At 47.6% G+C, this 15,719-nt stretch overlaps 1 protein-coding gene and 1 pseudogene across 2 annotated transcripts in view; both read left to right on the top strand.

Moving 5' to 3' along the window:
• Positions 1-15,719, top strand: part of PRPF8 (pre-mRNA processing factor 8) — an 86,743-nt gene that overhangs the window by 10,241 nt on the left and 60,783 nt on the right. The gene's annotated exons all lie outside the window — the stretch shown is intronic.
• Positions 227-345, top strand: LOC135051820 (5S ribosomal RNA; annotated as a pseudogene).

Here is a 15,719-nt window from a genome sequence, read left to right as displayed (position 1 = left end):
TAATCCCACATTCAAGAAAAGACACATTCATATCCTCTACAATAGAGATTTTTATGGAATGAGGTCACTATCTCGGACCTGATAGGGTCCAATGATTATTGGAACCTGGGATCGCGTTCCTGACCGTGGGTCCCGAAGTTATGATGTGCGTAGGAGAATAAAATTTGTGATTGATATCTGTGGGTCCCTACACAATCGGAATACGGTGCACCCAGGAGACATATTCACCTACGGTCAGACCGCACTCAGTATGCCCAAACTCGTCTGATCTTGGAAGCCAAGCACTGCAGGGCCTGGTCAGTACCTGGATGGGGAACCACCAGGGAATACTAGGTACCGTAGGTATTTTATTCTCCTACGCACATCATAACTTCGGGACCCACGGTTAGGAACTCGATCCCAGGCTCCAATAATCATTGTCTTTTCTCTTTCATCCACTAGGGGACACTGGAACATCCATTTACATTAGGGGTGTGAAGCTTGCAACCGGAGGTGTGGCACAATCTAAAATTAGTATTGTCTGCACGACCGGCTCCTCCCCCTTCACATCCCTCCTCCCTCAGTTTTGAAAATTGTGCTGGAGGGACAGCACGTGGGAGCACAGAGCTCCTGACTAAAATTGGAATATTGGCTGCGTCACCCTAATGAAAAGGGTGACAAAGATCCCTTTTGAAGGGATCTGCATCTCTCAACAGGAGATCCTAGACAACTGTGAGTACTGGTTGTATGAGGGCAATAGCAACATTGGTGGAAGGCAGCTCAAGATAATAGTGTGAGATCCCCCACTAGGGCGTGCGGCAGGCCTGGGGCTCTGCAGAGTGTGTCTCCCCTGTAGAATAGCAGCGCTGCTACGGGACCTGGTGTGAGCGGCCCCGGCGCGCACAGAGTCGGGACTTGGTGTCAGAGTGTAGAAAACTGTGAGCGGCCCCGGCGCGTGCAGACCAGCCAGTTGGAGACTGAGGCGCCGCTACGGCACCTGGTGTGAGCGGCCCGGCGCGCGCAGAGATATAGAACAGTGTGAGGAAGAACAGTCCCGGAGCGCGCCGGCCGGCGGAGACGCTGCTGTGTATTTAGTACCGCGCGGCTGAGGAGAGAGTAATAGAGGGGCACAGCATATTCCAGCGCGGAAGGGCCCCGGTTATATAGAGAAGTGCCACTGTAGTCTAGTGGGTTAAGGCTCATATAGACTAATCTATGGGGCATTGATTAAATAGATGTCCAAACTTAGTGGCGGCCATCTTAATAATTCTTTACAGGCGCCAAATCTGAGTGGTATGGGTGTACCCTCCCCCTGTTATAGTAGCCAATAAGATGGAAGAGGGATTTTATAAAGTAACAGCTCCCTCTGCTGGTAAGACGTTGTATGTTCAGTACTATGAGGATCTCCTGATATATGATTATAATTTTATATTTTCAAAGGAATTCTATTGCAAAGATCCTGACGAAAATATACGGAAGCAAGTGGATACCAACTCCAACATCGTAACTGGTTTACAGTTGGGGTGTGGGGATAAAAAAATAAAATAAAATCCTGTACTTGATCATGCATTATTATACTTATATTTTCAAGGGATTTCGATTACAACGATCCTGATGAAAACAAAAGGAAGCGATTGAGAATCTACCCTATCATCAAAGCTGAATGACAGTTTTATGTGAGAGGGTTCCAGGTCGGCTGATGTTTTTAAGGAGTTTATTATTATTATTTTTTATAAAAATAATATATATATAGACTCAGCCAGGTTACTCCAGTTTACTTTGCTTCCTTCATCCATCACGGTCTTTCTCTAACGTCCTAAGTGGATGCTGGGACTCCGTAAGGACCATGGGGAATAGCGGCTCCGCAGGAGACTGGGCACAACTATAAAGAAAGCTTTAGACTACTGGTGTGCACTGGCTCCTCCCACTATGACCCTCCTCCAGACTTCAGTTAGATTCTTGTGCCCGGCTGAGCTGGATGCACACTAGGGGCTCTCCTGAGCTCCTAGAAAGAAAGTATATTTAGGTTTTTTATTTTACAGTGAGATCTGCTGGCAACAGACTCACTGCAGCGAGGGATTAAGGGGAGAAGAAGCGAACCTACCTAACAGGTGGTAGTTTGGGCTTCTTAGGCTACTGGACACCATTAGCTCCAGAGGGATCGACCGCAGGACCCGACCTTGGTGTTCGTTCCCGGAGCCGCGCCGCCGGCCCCCTTACAGAGCCAGGAGCAAGAAGTGTTCCGGAAAATCGGCGGCAGAAGACTTCAGTCTTCACCAAGGGAGCGTACAGCACTGCAGCTGTGCGCCATTGTTCCTCATGCACACCTCACACTCCGGTCACTGATGGGTGCAGGGTGCTGGGGGGGGGGGGGGGGGGCGCCCTGAGGGCAATATAAGACACCTTGGCTGGCAAATCTACACCATATATAGTCCCAGAGGCTATATAGGTGTAAAAATACCCCTGCCAGAATTCCAGAAAAAGCGGGAGAAGTCAGCCGGAAAAGGGGCGGGGCCATCTCCCTCAGCACGCTGGTGCCATTTTTCCCTCACAGCTCCGCTGTAAGGACGCTCCCTGGCTCTCCCCTGCAGTGTACAAGCTACAGAAGGGTAAAAAAGAGAGGGGGGGCACTAAATTTAGGTGCAGTATATATTATATAAGCAGCTATAAGGGAAAAACACTAATTTATAGTGGGATCCCTGTATTATATAGCGCTCTGGTGTGTGCTGGCATACTCTCTCTCTGTCTCCCCAAAGGGCTTTGTGGGGTCCTGTCCTCTGTCAGAGCATTCCCTGTGTGTATGCGGTGTGTCGGTACGACTGTGTCGACATGTTTGATGAGGAGGCTTATGTGGAGGCGGAGCAGATGCCGATAAATGTGATGTCACCCCCTGCGGGGTCGACACCTGAGTGGATGGTGCTGTGGAAGGAATTACGCGACAGTGTCGACTCCTTGCATAAAAGGTTTGACGACATACCAAATGTGGGACAGCCGGCTTCTCAGCCTGTGCCTGCCCAGGCGTCTCAAAAGCCATCAGGGGCACTAAAACGCCCGCTACCTCAGATGGCAGACACAGATGTCGACACGGATACTGACTCCAGTGTCGACGACGATGAGACTAATGTAACTTCCAGTAGGGCCACACGTTACTTGATTGAGGCAATGAAAAATGTGTTGCACATTTCTGATGTTACCCCCGGTACCACAAAAAAGGGTATTATGTTTGGAGAGAAAAAACTACCAGTAGCTTTTCCTCCATCTGAAGAGTTAAATGAAGTGTGTGAAGAAGCGTGGGCTTCCCCTGATAAGAAACTGCTAATTTCTAAGAGGTTACTAATGGCGTACCCTTTCCCGCCAGAGGATAGGTCACGTTGGGAAACATCCCCTAGGGTGGATAAAGCGCTCACACGCTTGTCAAAGAAGGTGGCACTACCGTCTCCGGATACGGCCGCCCTGAAGGAATCTGCTGATAGAAAGCAGGAGGCTATCCTGAAGTCTATATATATATATATATATATATATATATATATATATATATATATATATATATATATATATATATATATATATATATACATACATACATACATACATACATACATACATACATACATACATACATACATACATACATACATACATACATACATACATACATACATACATACATACATACACACACATACACATACACACACGTGTTATACTGAGACCAGCTATTGCTTCAGCATGGATGTGCAGTGCTGCAGCTGCGTGGTCAGATTCCCTGTCGGAAAATATTGATACCCTAGACAGGGACACTATATTGCTAACCGTAGAGCATATTAAAGACGCACTTTTATACATGAGGGATGCACAGAGGGATATTTGCCGGCTGGCATCTAAAATAAGTGCAATGTCCATTTCTGCCAGGAGAGGGTTATGGACTCGGCAGTGGACAGGAGATGCAGATTCAAAAAGGCACATGGAAGTTCTGCCTTGTAAGGGTGAGGAGTTGTTCGGGGATGGTCTCTCGGACCTCGTTTCCACAGCAACAGCTGGGAAGTCTACATTTTTACCCCATGTTCCCTCACAGCCAAAGAAAGCACCGTATTATCAGGTACAGTCCTTTCGGCCCAATAGGGGCAAGCGGGTTAGGGGCGCGTCCTTTCTGCCCAGAGGCAGAGGTAGAGGGAAAAAGCTGCAGCATACAGCCAGTTCCCAGGAGCAAAAGTCCTCCCCCGCTTCCTCTAAGTCCACAGCATGACGCTGGGGCTCCACAGGCAGAGCCAGGTACGGTGGGGGCCCGTCTCAAATATTTCAGAAATCAGTGGGCTTGCTCACGGGTGGATCCCTGGATCCTTCAATTGGTATCTCAGGGATACAAGCTGGAATTCGAGACGTCTCCCCCCTGCCGTTTCCTCAAATCTGCCTTACCAACCACTCCCTCAGGCAGGGAGGCAGTGTTACAGGCAATTCACAAGCTGTATTCACAACAGGTGATAGTAAAGGTGCCCCTACTTCAACAAGGACGGGGTTACTATTCCACAATCTAAAATCAAAAAGTTGAGTCAAAGGCTTCCTTTGGCGCATGGGAAAAATGAGGAAGTAATAGTACTTTCCTCAATTAAGTGGTGTAATGTTTTGTTGGGCATACCCCCACTCACGCTGGAATAAAGTGGGTTAAACACATCAAGGTATCTTTTATCTTCTTATATCAAAGTGATCCTGGATATCGTACCCCAACTCACACGAAAATGGGAATCTGGACTCCTATCAAGGTTTCTTTCGAGTGTCTTCTAACGATAATTCATACAGGTGTATCCTCCATATATGATAACATCATATGTGAAAAATGAAAAGAAAATATCCAATGTGTAGAATTTTCTTTACCATGCGTTACATATGAGATATATAATTTTAGATCAATATTTAATTGCACCTTCAATCATTAAACCATGTGGGCTGTTCTTAGGGTTTCGTATGTACCACCAATACGTGAACCCTTCACCAGATTGTTAATAAGGTAAGCGTACCCCTCACTCACACAGAGATTAGATGTGAAACTCATATAATGGTATCTTTGTGTAGAAAAGGTATATATATCTCGTGGGCGTACCCCAACTCACACATAAAGAAGCAGATTGAATCCCATCAAGGTATCTTTATCTGGTCCTTATGCCACAATTTATACAAGAAGATCCTCTGTATCAATCTTTAGGAATGCTTAACTCCAAAGAATAAATCCCAAAATGAGAGATTCACAGGAGTGGAATCTTCATATGACATACGGGTTCCAGAGACATCGGTAACAACAATGTTCCAAGGAATTTATTAAAAAACGTAAATATCTTATATACCAAAATATTCATGCATGTGATCTGTTCGATGTCAAGCGTTTACATCAAAAAACATAGATACATGGGTAAAACGAAAAAACGAAAAATGGAATATATCCAAAAAAATGCAACGAAAAGTTCAATAAAAATGCAACGCTGAGTTCAATAAAAATTTTTGGTTGAAAAAATGGCTACTCACAGGGATCTGTCGACGCGTTTCGGTCTCCTGGACCTTTTTCAAGACATGTCTTGAAAAAGGTCCAGGAGACCGAAACGCGTCGACAGATCCCTGTGTGAGTAGCCATTTTTTCAACCAAAAATTTTTATTGAACTCAGCGTTGCATTTTTATTGAACTTTTTGTTGCATTTTTTTGGATATATTCCATTTTTCGTTTTACCCATGTATCTATGTTTTTTGATGTAAACGCTTGACATCGAACAGATCACATGCATGAATATTTTGGTATATAAGATATTTACGTTTTTTAATAAATTCCTTGGAACATTGTTGTTACCGATGTCTCTGGAACCCGTATGTCATATGAAGATTCCACACCTGTGAATCTCTCATTTTGGGATTTATTCTTTGGAGTTAAGCATTCCTAAAGATTGATACAGAGGATCTTCTTGTATAAATTGTGGCATAAGGACCAGATAAAGATACCTTGATGGGATTCAATCTGCTTCTTCATGTGTGAGTTGGGGTACGCCCACGAGATATATATACCTTTTCTACACAAAGATACCATTATATGAGTTTCACATCTAATCTCTGTGTGAGTGAGGGGTACGCTTACCTTATTAACAATCTGGTGAAGGGTTCACGTATTGGTGGTACATACGAAACCCTAAGAACAGCCCACATGGTTTAATGATTGAAGGTGCAATTAAATATTGATCTAAAATTATATATCTCATATGTAACGCATGGTAAAGAAAATTCTACACATTGGATATTTTCTTTTCATTTTTCACATATGATGTTATCATATATGGAGGATACACCTGTATGAATTATCGTTAGAAGACACCCGAAAGAAACCTTGATAGGAGTCCAGATTCCCATTTTCGTGTGAGTTGGGGTACGATATCCAGGATCACTTTGATATAAGAAGATAAAAGATACCTTGATGTGTTTAACCCACTTTATTCCAGCGTGAGTGGGGGTACGCCCAACAAAACATTACACCACTTATGAGGAAGTAATAGTACTTTCCTCAATTTTTTCCCATGCGCCAAAGGAAGCCTTTGACTCAACTTTTTGATTTTAGATATGTACATTTTGTTGGATTAAGGGGTGATATCCATTTCTGAGTCAAAGGTCCCCATCTGGCTGCATTTCCCTTGCGCCGAACCGTGGAAATTACAGAAATTCCTCTTTGTTACATGTTACTATTCCACAATGTTTGTGGTACCGAAACCGGACGGTTCGGTGAGACCCATTTTAAATTTGAAATCCTTGAACACATATATAAAAAAATTAAAGTTCAAGATGGAATCGCTCAGGGCGGTTATTGCAAGCCTGGACGAGGGGGATTACATGGTATCACTGGACATCTAGGATGCTTACCTGCATGTCCCCATTTACCATCCTCACCAGGAGTACCTCAGATTTGTGGTACAGGATTGTCATTACCAATTCCAGACGTTGCCGTTCGGTCTATCCACGGCTCCGAGGGTCTTTACCAAGGTAATGGCCGAAATGAGGATACTCCTTCGAAAGAAGGGAGTTTTAATTATCCCGTACTTGGACAATCTCCTGATAAAGGCGAGGTCCAGGGAGCAGTTGTTGGTCGGGGTAGCACTATCTCGGGAGGTGCTACAACAGCACGGCTGGATTCTAAATATTCCAAAGTCACAGCTGGTCCCTACGACACGTCTACTGTTCCTGGGGATGGTTCTGGACACAGAACAGAAAAAAGTGTTTCTCCCGGAGGAGAAGGCCAAGGAGCTGTCATCTCTAGTCAGAGGCCTCCTAAAACCAAAACAGGTGTCGGTGCATCACTGCACGCGGATCCTGGGAAAGATGGTAGCTTCCTACGAAGCAATTCCTTTCGGCAGGTTCCATGCAAGAACCTTTCAGTGGGACCTGTTGGACAAGTGGTCCGGATCGCATCTTCAGATGCATCGGCTGATAACCCTGTCTCCAAGGACCAGGGTGTCTCTGCTGTGGTGGCTGCAGAGTGCTCATCTTCAAGAGGGCCGCAGATTCGGCATACAGGACTGGGTCCTGGTGACAACGGATGCCAGCCTTCGAGGCTGGGGGGCAGTCACACAGGGAAGAAACTTCCAAGGACTATGGTCAAGTCGGGAGACTTCTCTGCACATAAATATTCTGGAGCTGAGGGCCATTTACAATGCCCTAAGTCAGGCAAAACCCCTGCTTCAAAACCAGCCGGTACTGATCCAGTCAGACAACATCACGGCGGTCGCCCATGTAAACCGACAGGGCGGCACGAGAAGCAGGACGGCGATGGCAGAAGCCACAAGGATTCTCCGATGGGCGGAAAATCACGTGTTAGCACTGTCAGCAGTGTTCATTCCGGGAGTGGACAACTGGGAAGCAGACTTCCTCAGCAGGCACGACCTCCACCCGGGAGAGTGGGGCCTTCATCCAGAAGTCTTCCAACTGATTGTAAACCGTTGGGAAAGGCCACAGGTGGACATGATGGCGTCCCGCCTAAACAAAAAGCTAGAAAGGTATTGCGCCAGGTCAAGAGACCCACAGGCGATAGCTGTGGACGCTCTAGTGACACCGTGGGTGTACCCAGTTAACAGTATGATAACAACTGAGCCTCTCAACAGATGGCTCAACAAAAACCCTTTAGTTAGGCAATAACTATATACAAGTATTGCAGACAATCCGCACTTGGGATGGGCGCCCAGCATCCACTACGGACTATGAGAAATAGAATTACCGGTGAGTAAATTCTTATTTTCTCTAACGTCCTAAGTGGATGCTGGGACTCCGTAAGGACCATGGGGATTATACCAAAGCTCCCAAACGGGCGGGAGAGTGCGGATGACTCTGCAGCACCGAATGGGCAAACTCTAGGTCCTCCTCAGCCAGGGTGTCAAACTTGTAGAATTTAGCAAACGTGTTTGACCCCGACCAAGTAGCTGCTCGGCAAAGTTGTAGACCAAGTAGCTGCTCGGCAAAGTTGACAGCCGCCCAAGATGAGCCCACCTTCCTTGTGGAATGGGCTTTTACAGATTTTGTCTGTGGCAGGCCTGCCACAGAATGTGCAAGCTGAATTGTACTACAAATCCAACGAGCAATAGTCTGCTTAGAAGCAGGAGCACCCAGCTTGTTGGGTGCATACAGAATAAACAACGAGTCAGATTTTCTGACTCCAGCCGTCCTGGAAACCTATATTTCCAGGGCCCTGACAACGTCTAGCAACTTGGAGTCCTCCAAGTCCCTAGTAGCCGCAGGCACCACAAATAGGTTGATTCAGGTGAAACGCTGAAAACCACCTTAGGGAGAAACTGAGGACAAGTCCTCAATTCCGCCCTGTCCGAATGGAAAATCAGATAAGGGCTTTTACAGGATAAAGCCGCCAATTCTGACACGCACCTGGCCCAGGCCAGGGCCAACAGCATGACCACTTTCCATGTGAGATATTTTAACTCCACATATTTAAGTGGTTCAAACCAATGTGACTTTTGGAACCCAAAAACTACATTTAGATCCCAAGGTGCCACTGGAGGCACAAAAGGAGGCTGTATATACAGTACCCCTTTCACAAACGTCTGAACTTCAGGGACTGAAGCTAGTTCTTTTTGGAAGAAAATTGACAGGGCCGAAATTTGAACCTTAATGGACCCCCATTTCAGGCCCATAGACACTCCTGTTTGCAGGAAATGTAGGAATCGACCTAGTTGAAAATTCCTCCGTCGGGGCCTTACTGGCCTCGCACCACGCAACATATTTTCGCCAAATGCGGTGATAATGTTTTGCGGTTATATCTTTCCTGGCTTTGATCAGGATAGGAATGACTTCATCCGGAATGCCTTTCTCCTTCAGGATCCGGCGTTCAACCGCCATGCCGTCAAACGCAGTCGCGGTAAGTCTTGGAACAGACAGGGTCCTTGCTGGAGCAGGTCCCTTCTTAGAGGTAGAGGCCACGGATCCTCCGTGAGCATCTCTTGAAGTTCCGGTTACCAAGTCCTTCTTGGCCAATCCGGAGCCCGAATATAGTGCTTACTCCTCTCCATCTTATAATTCTCAGTACCTTGGGTATGAGAGGCAGAGGAGGGAACCCATACACTGACTGGTACACCCACTGTGTTACCAGAGCGTCTACAGCTATTGCCGGAGGGTCCCTTGACCCGGCGCAATACTTGTCGAGTTTTATAAACATGTGGAAGACTTCTGGGTGAAGTCCCCACTTGCTGACAGTGCTATCACATGATTTTCCGCCCAGCGAAGAATCCTTGCAGCTTCTGCCATTGCCCTCCTGCTTCTTGTGTCACCCTGTCTGTTTACGTGGGTGACTGCCGTGATGTTGTCCGAATGGATCAACTCCGGGTGACCTTGAAGCAGATGTCTTGCTGAGCTTAGAGCATTGTAAATGGCCCTTAGCTTCAGGATATTTATGTGAAGTGATGTCTCCAGGCTTGACCATAAGCTCTGGAAATTCCTTCCCTGTGTGACTGCTCCCCAGCCTCGCAGGCTGGCATCCGTGGTCACCAGGACCCAGTCCTGAATGTCGAATCTGCGGCCCTCTAGAAGATGAGCACTCTGCAACCACCACAGGAGAGACACCCTTGTGCTTGGTGACAGGGTTATCCGCTGATGCATCTGAAGATGCGACCCGGACCATTTGTCCAGCAGGTCCCACTGGAAAGTTCTTGCGTGGAATCTGCCGTATGGGATTGCTTCGTAGGAAGCCACCATTTTTCCCAGAACCCTTTCATTGATGTACTGAGACTTGGCTCGGTTATAGGAGTTTCCCGACTAGCTCGGATAACTCCCTGACTTTCTCCTCCGGGAGAAACACCTTTTTCTGGACTGTGTCCAGGATCATCCCTAGGAACAGACGACGAGTCGTCGGAATCAGCTGCGATTTTGGAATATTGAGAATCCAATCGTGCTGCCGCAACACTACCTGAGATAGTGCTACACCGACCTCCAACTGTTCCCTGGATCTTACCCTTATCAGGGAATCGTCCAAGTAAGGGATAACTAGAATTCCCTTCCTTCGAAGGAGTATCATCATTTCGGCCATTACCTTGGTAAAGACCCGGGGTGCCGTGGACCATCCATACGGCAGCGTCTGAAACTGATAGTGACAGTTCTGTACCATAAACCTGAGGTACCCTTGGTGAGAAGGGTAAATTAGGACATGAAGGTAAGCATCCTTGATGTCCCGAGACATCATGTAGTCCCCTTCTTCCAGGGTTCGCAATCACTGCTCTGAGTGACTCAATCTTGAATTTGAACCTCCGTATGTAAGTGTTCAAGATTTTAGATTTAGAATCGGTCTCACCGAGCCGTCCGGCTTCGGTACCACAACAGTGTGGAATAATACCCCGTTCCCTGTTGCAGGAGGGGTACCTTGATTATCACCTGCTGGGAATACAGCTTGTGAATGGCTTCCAAAACTGCCTCCCTGTCAGAAGGAGACATCGGTAAAGCCGACTTTAGGAAACGGCGAGGGGGAGACGTCTCGAATTCCAATTTGTACCCCTGAGATATCACCTGAAGGATCCAGGGGTCTACTTGCGAGTGAGCCCACTGCGCGCTGAAATTCATTGAGACGGGCCCCCACCGTGCCTGATTCTGCTTGTAAAGCCCCAGCGTCATACTGAGGGCTTGGCAGAGGCGGGAGAGGGCTTCTGTTCCTGGGAACTGGCTGATTTCTGCAGCCTTTTTCCTCTCCCTCTGTCACGGGGCAGAAATGAGGAACCTTTTGCCCGCTTGCCCACGAAAAGACTGCGCCTGATAATACGGCGTCTTCTTATGTTGAGAGGCGACCTGGGGTACAAACGTGGATTTCCCAGCTGTTGCCGTGGCCACCAGGTCTGAAAGACCGACCCCAAATAACTCCTCCCCTTAATAAGGCAATACTTCCAAATGCCGTTTGGAATCCGCATCACCTGACCACTGTCGTGTCCATAACCCTCTACTGTCAGAAATGGACAACGCACTTAGACTTGATGCCAGTCGGCAAATATTCCGCTGTGCATCACGCATATATAGAAATGCATCTTTTAAATGCTCTATAGGCAATAATATACTGTCCCTATCTAGGGTATCAATATTTTCAGTCAGGGAATCCGACCACGCCAACCCAGCACTGCACATCCAGGCTGAGGCGATTGCTGGTCGCAGTATAACACCAGTATGTGTGTAAATACATTTTAGGATACCCTCCTGCTTTCTATCAGCAGGATCCTTAAGGGCGGCCATCTCAGGAGAGGGTAGAGCCCTTGTTCTTACAAGCGTGTGAGCGCTTTATCCACCCTAGGGGGTGTTTTTTTTCCCAACGCACCCTAACCTCATTTAATTTCTCAGATTCAGGAAAACTACAGGTAGTTTTTCCTCACCGAACATAATACCCCTTTTTGGTGGTACTCGTATTATCAGAAATGTGTAAAACATTTTTCATTGCCTCAATCATGTAACGTGTGGCCCTACTGGAAGTCACATTTGTCTCTTCACCGTCGACACTGGAGTCAGTATCCGTGTCGGCGTCTATATCTGCCATCTGAGGTAACGGGCGCTTTAGAGCCCCTGACGGCCTATGAGACGTCTGGACAGGCACAAGCTGAGTAGCCGGCTGTCTCATGTCAACCACTGTCTTTTATACAGAGCTGACACTGTCACGTAATTCCTTCCAACAGTTCATCCACTCAGGTGTCGACCCCCTAGGGGGTGACATCACTATTACAGGCAATCTGCTCCGTCTCCACATCATTTTTCTCCTCATACATGTCGACACAAACGTACCGACATACAGCACACACACAGGGAATGCTCTGATAGAGGACAGGACCCCACTAGCCCTTTGGGCAGACAGAGGGAGAGTTTGCCAGCACACACCAGAGCGCTATATATATACAGGGATAACCTTATATAAGTGTTTTTCCCCTTATAGCTGCTGTATTTTTAATACTGCGCGTAATTAGTGCCCCCCTCTCTTTTTTAACCCTTTCTGTAGTGCAGGGGAGAGCCAGGGAGCTTCCCTCCAACGGAGCTGTGAGGGAAAATGGCGCCAGTGTGCTGAGGAGATAGGCTCCGCCCCCTTCTTGGCGGCCTTATCTCCCGTTTTTCTGTGTATTCTGGCAGGGGTTAAATTCATCCATATAGCCCAGGAGCTATATGTGATGCATTTTTTGCCATCCAAGGTGTTTTTATTGCGTGTCAGGGCGCCCCCCCCCCCCCCAGCGCCCTGCACCCTCAGTGACCGGAGTGTGAAGTGTGCTGAGAGCAATGGCGCACAGCTGCAGTGCTGTGCGCTACCTTGTTGAAGACAGGACGTCTTCTGCCGCCGATTTTCCGGACCTCTTCTGTCTTCTGGCTCTGTAAGGGGGCCGGCGGCGCGGCTCTGGGACCTATCCATGGCTGGGCCTGTGATCGGTCCCTCTGGAGCTAATGTCCAGTAGCCTAAGAAGCCCAATCCACTCTGCACGCAGGTGAGTTCGCTTCTTCTCCCCTTAGTCCCTCGATGCAGTGAGCCTGTTGCCAGCAGGTCTCACTGAACATAAAAAAACTAAAACTAAACTTTTCACTAAGCAGCTCAGGAGAGCCACCTAGTGTGCTCCCTTCTCGTTCGGGCACAAAAATCTAACTGAGGCTTGGAGGAGGGTCATAGGGGGAGGAGCCAGTGCACACCAGGTAGTTCTAAAGCTTTACTTTTGTGCCCAGTCTCCTGCGGAGCCGCTATTCCCCATGGTCCTTACGGAGTCCCCAGCATCCACTAGGACGTCAGAGAAAACAAAAACAATTATACAACTACCTAATGTGACGACTTCACAACTATGAAGTCGAGATCTGTTGCGACAGACGCTTCAAGCTAGGTGCATTGTTCATGTTAATTGAAGAATAACCTGGAGTAAATTGCTCAACTGACGGAGCATATCCGAAAGTCGGACACATATATAGAGTGCCAGGCCTCAGAAGATGCTGGCAAGAGAGCGTCACGCATCTCCAATTCGGCCATATCAGTTAGAAGGCTTTTTGGGGCTCAGAGAATGGCAGGGAGGCTCTGACTCCAGGAAGGCTATAGAAGACATTCATTTGCGGGTGAGATGTTATTTGGCCCTGATTTAATCAAGTGGATTTCGTAGGTAATAGTTTTTTTTACCTACACCATTTGTGCGAGAACCACTCCACAGGTTAAGAGAAAAACTCGTGGAGGTAGAGGTCGTTCCAAGACATCAAGCAGGACAGGCCTGCTGACAAGACCGTGACATAACTGTCTCCTAGCTCACATGGGGTTCCCCTTGGTGGGCGCAGGGCTGGAAGGTTTTTGGGACCTGGGCCATATTCTCTCCAGACGTTTGGATAGATCTCGGACTCTTAAGGAGGATCGGGATTTTATTCAAATCTTGGGGTAGTGCCAACTGTCAAACTGATGCTCACGTTAAAGGTTTTGAACCAGTTTCAAACGATTTACAGATTCAAGATGGAGTCAATCCAGTCTGTTACAGGTTTGCAACTAGTACTGTTCATGCTATCCATGGACATCGAGGCTTACCTTTTTTGTACCAAATTGGACCCTCAGGGAAACTCCATAGCCTAGTGGGTAAAGTCACTGCCCACAGTGATGTTCCCTGCACACAGGTCACTGGTTCGCATCCCGGGTTAAAAAAGCCAGACGGGACGGTCAGGCCGATACTCAATTTAAAAGTTTTAAACCGGTTTCTCAGGGTCTACAAATTCAAGCTGGAATCAATCCAGTTGATCATTGCAGGCGTAGAACATGCATATCTGGGCCTTGCCGTTCGGTCTATCATCGGCCCCAAGAATCTTTACCGTAGATCAAGGAATTCTTGGTTGCAGAATCGGGACTGTTGAGAGTCACGATTAGACCTTATCTAGACGACATGCTCATCAAGGCTTCCTCTCCAGAGCAGTTGATCAGGGATGTTCAGACATCTCATCCCTCTCTCATTCAACATGGGTGGATTGTGAATTGCCAGAGATCCAACCTCATGCCAACTCAACGGATTCAATTCCTCGGTCTCATCTTGGACACAGTACAACGGAGAGTATTCCTACCAGAGAACAAGGTCCAGGACCTACAGAGATTGGTGGCTCAGGTACTGAGGTCAAAAATGTTTTCTCTACGCCTCTGTATGCAACTTCTCAGGAAGATGGCGTCTTTCGAAGCTCTCCAGTACTGCAGACTTCATTCCCGACCATTCCAGGTGAACCTCATTGCTCAGGGAGCAGGGTCACACGGGCTTCTACATCGAAGAATCCGACGTCCACCGCGCATACGAGCCTCCTTAATTTGGTGGTCGTTCCATTGAAATCTCGCAGCTGGCAAGAAATTCGGCATTTGGGATTGGAGGATCCTGACAACGGACGCCAGTCTCAGAGGTTTGGATGCCGTCTTAGAGACACATCAGTTTCAGGGCAGATGGACGTTACTGGAGAGCAGCCTGCCCATTAACATTCTCAAACTTAGAGCGGTGTACAATGAGGTTACTTTAGCCGAAGACCTAGTCATGGGTCAACACGTCAAGATATGGTCGGACAATGTCATGACGACGGCTTACTTACTTAAACCATCGAGGAGGAACAAAGAGCAGGATGGCGCTACAGGCTGCCACAAGGATCTTGTTGGCGGAAAGGCGATGCATCATCCTCTCGGCAGTGTTTGTTCCAGGGGATGAATACTGGAAAAGCAGATTTTCTCAAGTCGCCAGGACATACATCCGGGAGAGTGGTGCCTACATCCACGGATGTTCGACATGGTGGTATGGAGATGGGGTCTACCTCAAGTGGACCTAATGGTCTTGACAAAACCATCAGCTGCCCAGATATGTGTCCAGGACAAGGGATCCAGCAGCAGAAGGAGTGGATGCATTAACAATTCCTGGGTGTTACAGGAGGGTTTACATTTCTCTAACGTCCTAAGTGGATGCTGGGGACTCCGTAAGGACCATGGGGAATAGCGGCTCCGCAGGAGACTGGGCACATCTAAAGAAAGCTTTAGGACTATCTGGTGTGCACTGGCTCCTCCCCCTATGACCCTCCTCCAAGCCTCAGTTAGATCTCTGTGCCCGAACGAGAAGGGTGCACACTAGGGGCTCTCCTGAGCTTCTTAGTGAAAGTTTTAGTTTAGGTTTTTTATTTTCAGTGAGACCTGCTGGCAACAGGCTCACTGCATCGAGGGACTAAGGGGAGAAGAAGCGAACTCACCTGCGTGCAGAGTGGATTGGGCTTCTTAGGCTACTGGACATTAG

Source organism: Pseudophryne corroboree, chromosome 2 (genome assembly GCF_028390025.1).
Source record: "Pseudophryne corroboree isolate aPseCor3 chromosome 2, aPseCor3.hap2, whole genome shotgun sequence".
NCBI classification, from domain to species: domain Eukaryota; kingdom Metazoa; phylum Chordata; class Amphibia; order Anura; family Myobatrachidae; genus Pseudophryne; species Pseudophryne corroboree.
This window is presented reverse-complemented; position numbering and strand designations above follow the sequence as displayed.